Source organism: Pristiophorus japonicus, chromosome 7, assembly GCF_044704955.1.
Source record: "Pristiophorus japonicus isolate sPriJap1 chromosome 7, sPriJap1.hap1, whole genome shotgun sequence".
NCBI lineage: Eukaryota > Metazoa > Chordata > Chondrichthyes > Pristiophoridae > Pristiophorus > Pristiophorus japonicus.
Genome location: NC_091983.1, coordinates 16,472,853 through 16,480,716, shown reverse-complemented (window position 1 = coordinate 16,480,716; position 7,864 = coordinate 16,472,853). Strand labels below are relative to the sequence as shown.

General features: G+C 43.2%; 1 protein-coding gene across 9 annotated transcripts in view; it reads left to right on the top strand.

Moving 5' to 3' along the window:
- Positions 1-1,049: 1,049 nt before the first annotated feature.
- The window catches only part of fam135a (family with sequence similarity 135 member A), a 253,544-nt gene continuing 246,729 nt past the window's right edge, over positions 1,050-7,864 (top strand). For 6 of the 9 annotated variants that reach the window (XR_011593824.1, XM_070884853.1, XM_070884851.1 and 3 more), the window contains exon 1: positions 1,050-1,243. The gene's annotated coding sequence lies outside the window, so the exon portion shown is untranslated. Of the gene's footprint in view, positions 1,419-7,864 lie in introns of all 9 variants that reach the window. The other 3 variants (XM_070884848.1, XM_070884846.1, XM_070884847.1) reach the window with 3 other exon arrangements.

Here is a 7,864-nt window from a genome sequence, read left to right as displayed (position 1 = left end):
AGGAAGTGGGGTTGGAGGAAGTGTAGTCCAGGTAGCTGTGGGAGTCAGTGAGCTTATAGTGGATGTTTGTCGATAATAATTATATAGCGTGTTTAATGTAATAAAACATCCCCAAGACACTTCACAGGAGCATTATCAAACAAAATTTGACTCACACAAGAAAGAAAGGCTTGCATTTAAATAGTGCTTTTTATGACCACTGGACGTCCCAAAGCGCTTTACAGCCAATAAAGTAATTTTGAAGTGTAGTCACTGTTGTAATGTAGGAAACGCAGCAGCCAATTTGTGCTAAGTAAATTCCCACAAACAGCAATATGATAATAACCAGATAATGTTTTTAATTATATTGATTGAGGGATAAATATTGGCCAAGAAACAGAGGATAACGCCTGTGCCCTTCTTCGAAATAGTGCCATGGGATCTCTTACATCCACCTGAGAGCAGACGAGGCCTCAGTTTAACGTCTCATCCGAGAGACAACACCTCCGACAGTGCAGCACTCCCTCAGCACTGCACTGGAGTGTCAGCCTTGACTTTTGTGCTCAAGTCTCTGGAGTGGGACTTGGACCCACAAGCTTCTGGACGACACAAGGAGAAACTGGGGCAAGCGATGAAAAGATTGGTCAAAGAGTTAGGTTTTAAGGAGCATCATAAAAGGAGGAGAGAGAGGTAGAGAGGCGGCGGGGTTTAGGGAGGGAATTCGAGAGTTAAGAACCTAGGCAGCTGAAGGCACAGCCGCCAACGGGCGGTGCGGTGAAAATCGGAGATGCGCCAGAGGGCAGAATCGGAGGGGCGCGGAGATCTCGGGGAGGGTGGTAGGGCTGGAGGAGGTTACAGAGATACACGGAAGGGGCAAAGCATAACTACATATTTGCTGCAGCTCTGTGTGAAGCAAATAAAATAATTGGCAAAAGCCTAATAATAACAGCAGGGGGAGGGGACTTGGCTCAAAAATAGAGCCGAGCCGAGCCATTGGCCGCCGCGGGTTGGCTGGAATTCCGCGCTCGCCTACCCGCCGCTACCGCGCATGCGCACCAAGCCCGGGGGGGAGGAGGAGGGGCTGCCGTCTTCTCCCTGTCGGTGGCCGACAGTCGCGATTTTACTCCCTCTTCGTTCCCCCTCCCTTCCCTCGCTTCTTTTTTTTTGTTGTTGTTGTTTGTTTAGTTTCGTGGCTGTTGCAGCACGGAGGGAAAGAGCGATCGAACCGACCGACCTGCCTGCCTGCCTGCGGTGACCAGGTCCTGTAAGCGTTGCTTTTAAATCCCACCTCTTCCCCCGATCTCTGTGTCGAGGCCTAGGCGGCAGCTCTTCTTACCTTCGTGCTGGCTGCGGGGATAGTGACGGCGACGACGACGGCGACGGCGGAGCAGCGCGGGGGGGGAAGCGGCAGCAGCTTCGGCCCGAGCGCCAAGGTGGCGGTTAGATTTTGAACTGACGCGAACGTTCCATTTGCGGCGGCGGTTGTGCGCGTGTCTCTGAGTCTGTCTGTCTGTCTGTGTGTGTGTGTGTGTGTGTGTGTGAGGGGAGGACGGGGCTCGCGCTGCCTACCCAGCTGTGGCTCGAGCTCTCGCCCGCCCCCGCACTCACTCACTCACACATTCTCCACTCCCGACCGCCTTTAAAGTTGAAGAAGGGGAGAAATTTCACCACTTTTGCCCCCCTCTTCTCTTCTCTTCTTTTCTCTTTTCTACCCCCTCCCCCCCCCAGCTGCTGGGAGCGTTGTGTTATTTATTTCTCTCTCTACTTTACTTTAAAAAATATATATATATAAACCACCGCGTGTCTGTTTGTTTTGGATGGACAGTCGGAATTTATAGTTAAAACACTGATGGGCTCCAGGTGAGAATATTGCTCACAGAACTGCCCTGTTTTCCCGATTTACTGGTTCTAGCTGTTGTTGTGACTTGTCTGTGTGTGTCTCTCTCTCTCATATATTCTCTATCTCGCTCTATATCTATATATGTATGTACATTTTTCTCATTCTCATACATATCTCATTCTCTATACATGTGTGGTTATTTTTCTCTGTCTAATATATATCATATTCCCTATATACATATATGGATATTTTCCCCTATCTAATATATATTTTCTCTCTCTCTCATATATTCTCTCTCTATACATATATTTTTCTCCCTATATCTAATATTCTCTCTTGCATATACGCATACATACATATATATATTTCTGCGTGTGTGTGTGTTTCTCTTTCTCCTATATTTATTTCTTTATCTGTTCTTTAGAGCAGAGAAGTTTACGGTGAGATTTGATAAAGGTGTTCAGAATCATGAAGGGTTTTGATAGAGTAAGGAGGAACTGTTTCCAGTGACGTACTCGTTCAGTAAACAGAGGACACAGATTTAAGGTGATTGGCAAAACAGCCAAGCATTTTTTTCTCTCAGCAAGTTGTGATCTGCAATGCACTCCCTGAAAAGGTGGTGGAAACAGATTCAAAGGGAATTGGATAAATACTTGGCCAGCACAGTCACGATGGGACACATTGGCTCTTTTAGTGCTGCAACATACTGTGATTACACTTATATTTCTCTCCGTGTAGCCTCTTTCTGTCTCCCTATGCATCTGTTAGTTTCTATCTCCTCTCTCTTTCTCTAATCTCCCTGTCCGGGCAATGTGTGGGAGGATAAATTCCATTCTTGGATGTTTAAACACTGTCACTCTTGTTCATTTTTTTTGTGGGAGTGGGGGAATTGTTTCTCAATAATTAAATCAATGCAATAATTTGGGAAAATAGTTTTTTTTAGTTTGAAATAAAACTTATTTCACGAGTTGGGGCAGGGCCACAGATACTGGTTTGGGGGGGGGGGTGTAGGAGGGAGAAGGTGGTCATCTTGTAGATGCTGACCCATGCATGTCGTCCACCTTAATTAGAATCTTACTTTTATTGGTATTTTAGCAAAGTTAATGCACTTTCTAGTCGTATGATGTATTACCTAAAGGGTAGCTATGTTAAAGATCTTAGTTGTATATGTTTAGTTAGGAAATGCTTTTCGTGCTTATTGATGCTGTTTCTTGCTCTGTGCAACCAGTATGATGCAAATCATTTCACTGCAAATAGCTAAACTCCAATGCCATGTGGATGTGTGGTAACATGTATAAAATCTCTCCAGATCTTCCTAGTAACTAGTTATAGCAAATCTGGCAATTTGTGGTTGCTGTCAGATATGTGACGCTTGTGCTTTGGGAACTGACAATGTAAATTTGCCTGTCTGAGGCCAGTGTTCAAACAATTTCAGTGTTCTCGGACATCACATCGCTGAATCGCATTGCCACTTTTAAGCGTTAATCCAGGAAGGATAGTATAACCACATTATATTAGCTCTCCAATATAATGTGGCTTGGATACATTTTCGTTGGCTTAAAATTTAATTGTGAATTAATGAAGCTGCATTGTGGACTATACTGTCAGACTTCTTGTACTAAAGTCCTATAAAACTGGAATTTTTTTGTTGGCCTGGGAATACAGGACTTTCATACAAAAAAAATATTTCATGCATTTATGCCCTAGGTCCCTTTTCATGCAAATGTGTTGACTCTTTCAATCTGCACTTCACTTCTAATCACCAATGTGTGTACAGGGTTAGAGTTCTGCCTTTCGATGACCACCTGAATGTGAAGGAAGTTAATCAGCTAGTTTTGCAGTCCAACAGGTACTCTGCTTCTAAGGGGTGTGTGCCAGTGAGCGATGTGTCTGTTTACTGAAAGTATTAGGCAGTCCCTTGTATCGAGGATGACTTGCTTCCACACCAAAAAGGGATGCGTTCATAGGTGTTTCCAAGAGGGACCTGACATTTTAGGTCCCGAACTACATACTGAAGGGTGCATGGATTCTTTTAACGTGGGGTGGCCATTGCACACCCGCCACCACATGGGCTTGACAGAGCTAGGTTTTGATCCAGTGGCAAGGGTTAATCAAGACGACTAGAGACCAGCTCTGCTGCACAGACCTAGTGTGCTTGCATGCTCCTACTATACATAGATCGCAGTGTGGGCTGGCCCGTGCTGCCCCTGGGCCCTTGTCTCTCCTGGGCCCTGAACCCTCGCTCCTGGGCCATGATCTCTCACTGCTCCTCCGCCCTGATCAAAAATGGAGCAGTCAGACCAGTTAGCTGGTAACCTTCTCCATGCTTATGACCAGGGAAAGGCAACACTTCACATGCTGCTGACGAAAATTAATGGCTGCAATTTTAACCCCACCCCGGTTGGGTGGGCGAGTGGTTAAAGTATCAGGATCGAGAACCAGATCCCATTCCCACCTGCTTAAAATTTAACAAACGCAAATCAACCCATTGACACAACACCCGCAAAAGGCAGGAGATGGCCCAATGAACATCATTGGCGGTGTGACTTACACTTAACAGTAAGTGAGGGGGAGGCCCATGCTGTGGGATTACCAGCAATGGTTCTGAGGTGGGAGGTGCCGACTGGCCAAGGTAAATGTTAAAGATCTGCTGCTTTTAGCACTCCTTGTGGGCAGGAGGATTAGGAGTGCCTTTGGCATCTCTCTTTTCTTCCACCCCCCCCCCCTCCGCCCCCGCTTTGATGGAGGCCCTGATCACCGACCGGATGTCTGCCGCACCCTCCCTGCGTAGATCTGTCTAAAATGTCAGTGAGCTTGGGTAGCAGTTCCAGATTGAAAAAAGTAATGACTTATAGATAGTTGTGCCTGTTAGATAGCATTGTGTTGAGGGGGATGAGACAGTTTAGCACTGCATGATCATGTGAAGTTCTCATTTTATGTGCATTTTGTGTTTGAGGCAAGTTCTGGCCATTCTTTCTGTCCCAATCAGTCCCTGGTTAGCTGCTTCTACTTGGCCACAGCATTAGAAGAGCACCCATGCGACACTTTCCCATTGCTTGCTAAGTGAATTGCCCTTGTATTATTAAAAATTGGAGTGAAACTCATTTCAAGTAGCACCCTTGCATTCTTTAAAAAAGGCTTTCAATACTTCAGTCTGGGTTGGGTTTGCTCCCACTACAAAATCCAGTTCCCCTGCTTTTGAAAGCATTTAGCACATACTTTTCCAAACTGTCAATAATGCATTTTGTTTACATAATGTTAGTAGGCAATGTATTTATGGGTAACAAATGTCTTAGTATAAATCCTTGGGAGAGGAAAATGGAAATACTTCTACTTCAAATGCAGCTTTACACTAATTTTAATCTGCTCAAAATACCAGAAGGGATATTGTGGGGATAACATGGATATCCTTGCTAAAATGCTTAGTGATTCATAGGAAGGCACATTCCTGAGTAACACGATTAAAAACATATTTTGTTCTTAACTTATGTGTAAATTTACTGAAAGGGAATATTGTATTGGGGGTGCAGCAGTTTTCCTTCTCTGTCTCATTAGTGTATCAAGTATAATGTGGATAAATGTGAGGTTATCCACTTTGGTGGTAAAAACAGAGAGACAGACTATTATCTGAATGGTAACAGATTAGGAAAAGGGGAGGTGCAACAAGACCTGGGTGTCATGGTACATCAGTCATTGAAGGTTGGCATGCAGATACAGCAGGCGGTTAAGAAAGCAAATGGCATGTTGGCCTTCATAGCGAGGGGATTTGAGTACAGGGGCAGGGAGGTGTTGCTACAGTTGTACAGGGCCTTGGTGAGGCCACACCTGGAGTATTGTGTACAGTTTTGGTCTCCTAACTTGAGGAAGGACATTCTTGCTATTGAGGGAGTGCAGCGAAGATTCACCAGACTGATTCCTGGGATGATGGGACTGACCTATCAAGAAAGACTGGATCAACTGGGCTTGTATTCACTGGAGTTCAGAAGAATGAGAGGGGACCTCATAGAAACGTTTAAAATTCTGATGGGTTTAGACAGGTTAGATGCAGGAAGAATTTTCCCAATGTTGGGGAAGTCCAGAACCAGGGGTCACAGTCTAAGGATAAGGGGTAAGCCATTTAGGACCGAGATGAGGAGAAACTTCTTCACCCAGAGAGTGGTGAACCTGTGGAATTCTCTACCACAGAAAGTAGTTGAGGCCAATTCACTAAATATATTCAAAAGGGAGTTAAATGTAGTCCTTGCTACTAGGGGGATCAAGGGGTATGGCGAGAAAGCAGGAATGGGGTACTGAAGTTGCATGTTCAGCCATGAACTCATTGAATGGCGATGCAGGCTTGAAGGGCTGAATGGCCTACTCCTGCACCTATTTTCTATGTTTCTATCAAGCAATTAAGTTCTTTGTGCATATATAGATTATTGTATGGTTTCTTCTATTATCTTTTATGTTAATACTTTTTAAAATTAATTTGCTATTTGAAAAATAAAGAAAATCTAGGTGTAGTAATGTTTATTCAAAGTTCTCTTTTTTTTATAAACAAAACTAAATGTAATACATGTTTATCTGTTTGACTATCTGGACCTATACACTTATTCACTAGTTTGATTCCTGGGATGAGAGGGTTGTCCTATGAGGAGAGATGGAGTAGATTATGCCTATGCTCTCTGGAGTTTAGAAGACTGAGAGGTGATCTCATTGAAACATAAGATTCTGAAGGGGATTGACAGGGTAGATGCTGAGAGGTAATCTAGAACTAGGGGGCAGAGTCTCAGAATAAGGGATCGGAGATGGGGAGAAATTTCTTCACCTCGGAGAGTTGTGAATTCTTGGAATTCTCTTCCTTAAAGGGCTGAATCATTGAGTATATTCAAGGCTGAGATAGATAGATTGATTTTTGGACTCGAGGGGAATTAAGGGATATGGAGATCTGGCAGGAAACTGGAGTTGAGGTCGAAGATCAGCCGTGATCTTATTGAGAGGTGGAACAGGCTTGGGGGCCATATGGCCTACTCCTGTTCCCAATTCTTATGTTCTTGTGGCGAACGAGACTCTTGTGGGTTCTGCTGTTGAAGCTGAATGAAGAAGTGTATCTATTGTTTGAGTAGATGGGGGTTGGATTTCTCTCTTTGGTCCTATTACCATTGAGTGTCTTTTTTTTTTGCAGCGGAAACAGAACATAACGAAAGTAACATCAAATATTTGTGTTGATGGCAATTTCCTGATTTCAATTAATTTGTCTGGGGGAAGTATAAACAGGAGTAAGATGCTTCCCTAAGGGAAGTGAAATGCAAGCCAGCTTGTACTGTTGGCGTGTGTCCTATAGTTTGACTTCTGAGGAAATTGAGTCAAGGAGAGTGTATGTGGCCAGAACTCGCCATACTGTCAAAGTTGCAATATAACTCAGCTGATTCTTTTTAATACATTTTTAAAATAAAATATACTTAAATTCTATTAGGGGTAGATTCAGTAATGTCGAATTTTTGTTAATAGCTAGTTCTCGCAGCTGTTCCTTTTTAGGATATATAATGTTTTTATTTAAAATATTTGGTTCCTGCAGATATTTTTCAAATTTGAACATAATTGTAAAGTGAAGGATTAAAGTTGTTTACTGAGCAATAATCTGTCAGTGTTCCTGGTAATGAGGGCCAATGAAGATCTATTTTCTATCTTTAACAGATTTTACACGTTCCAAGGTCCAATAATTTGCAGATTGTGTAAATGTGGCTATTGTTCAACTGGTTCCGACTGCTGTGGTGGAAGACAGCTAGTAATGCAACAGCAATATTGATACAATATGTAAACCGTTACTGTATTCTTCACCGACTGAGATACATTTTAATAACTACAGCAAGCTTGTGTTTCAGTGAGCTTCTAACCAAGAATTTTCCATTTTGGGAAAGCGTATCCCAAAGTTTATGGATTGTCTGCAGGGTTACATGTGAATAATGATCACGTGATTTTTTTTAAACATTCCTTTGGAAGCAATTTTTTAATATAGGTAGAAATGGAAGCATTAGAGAATATATTCCATTCTTTCAATTTGGC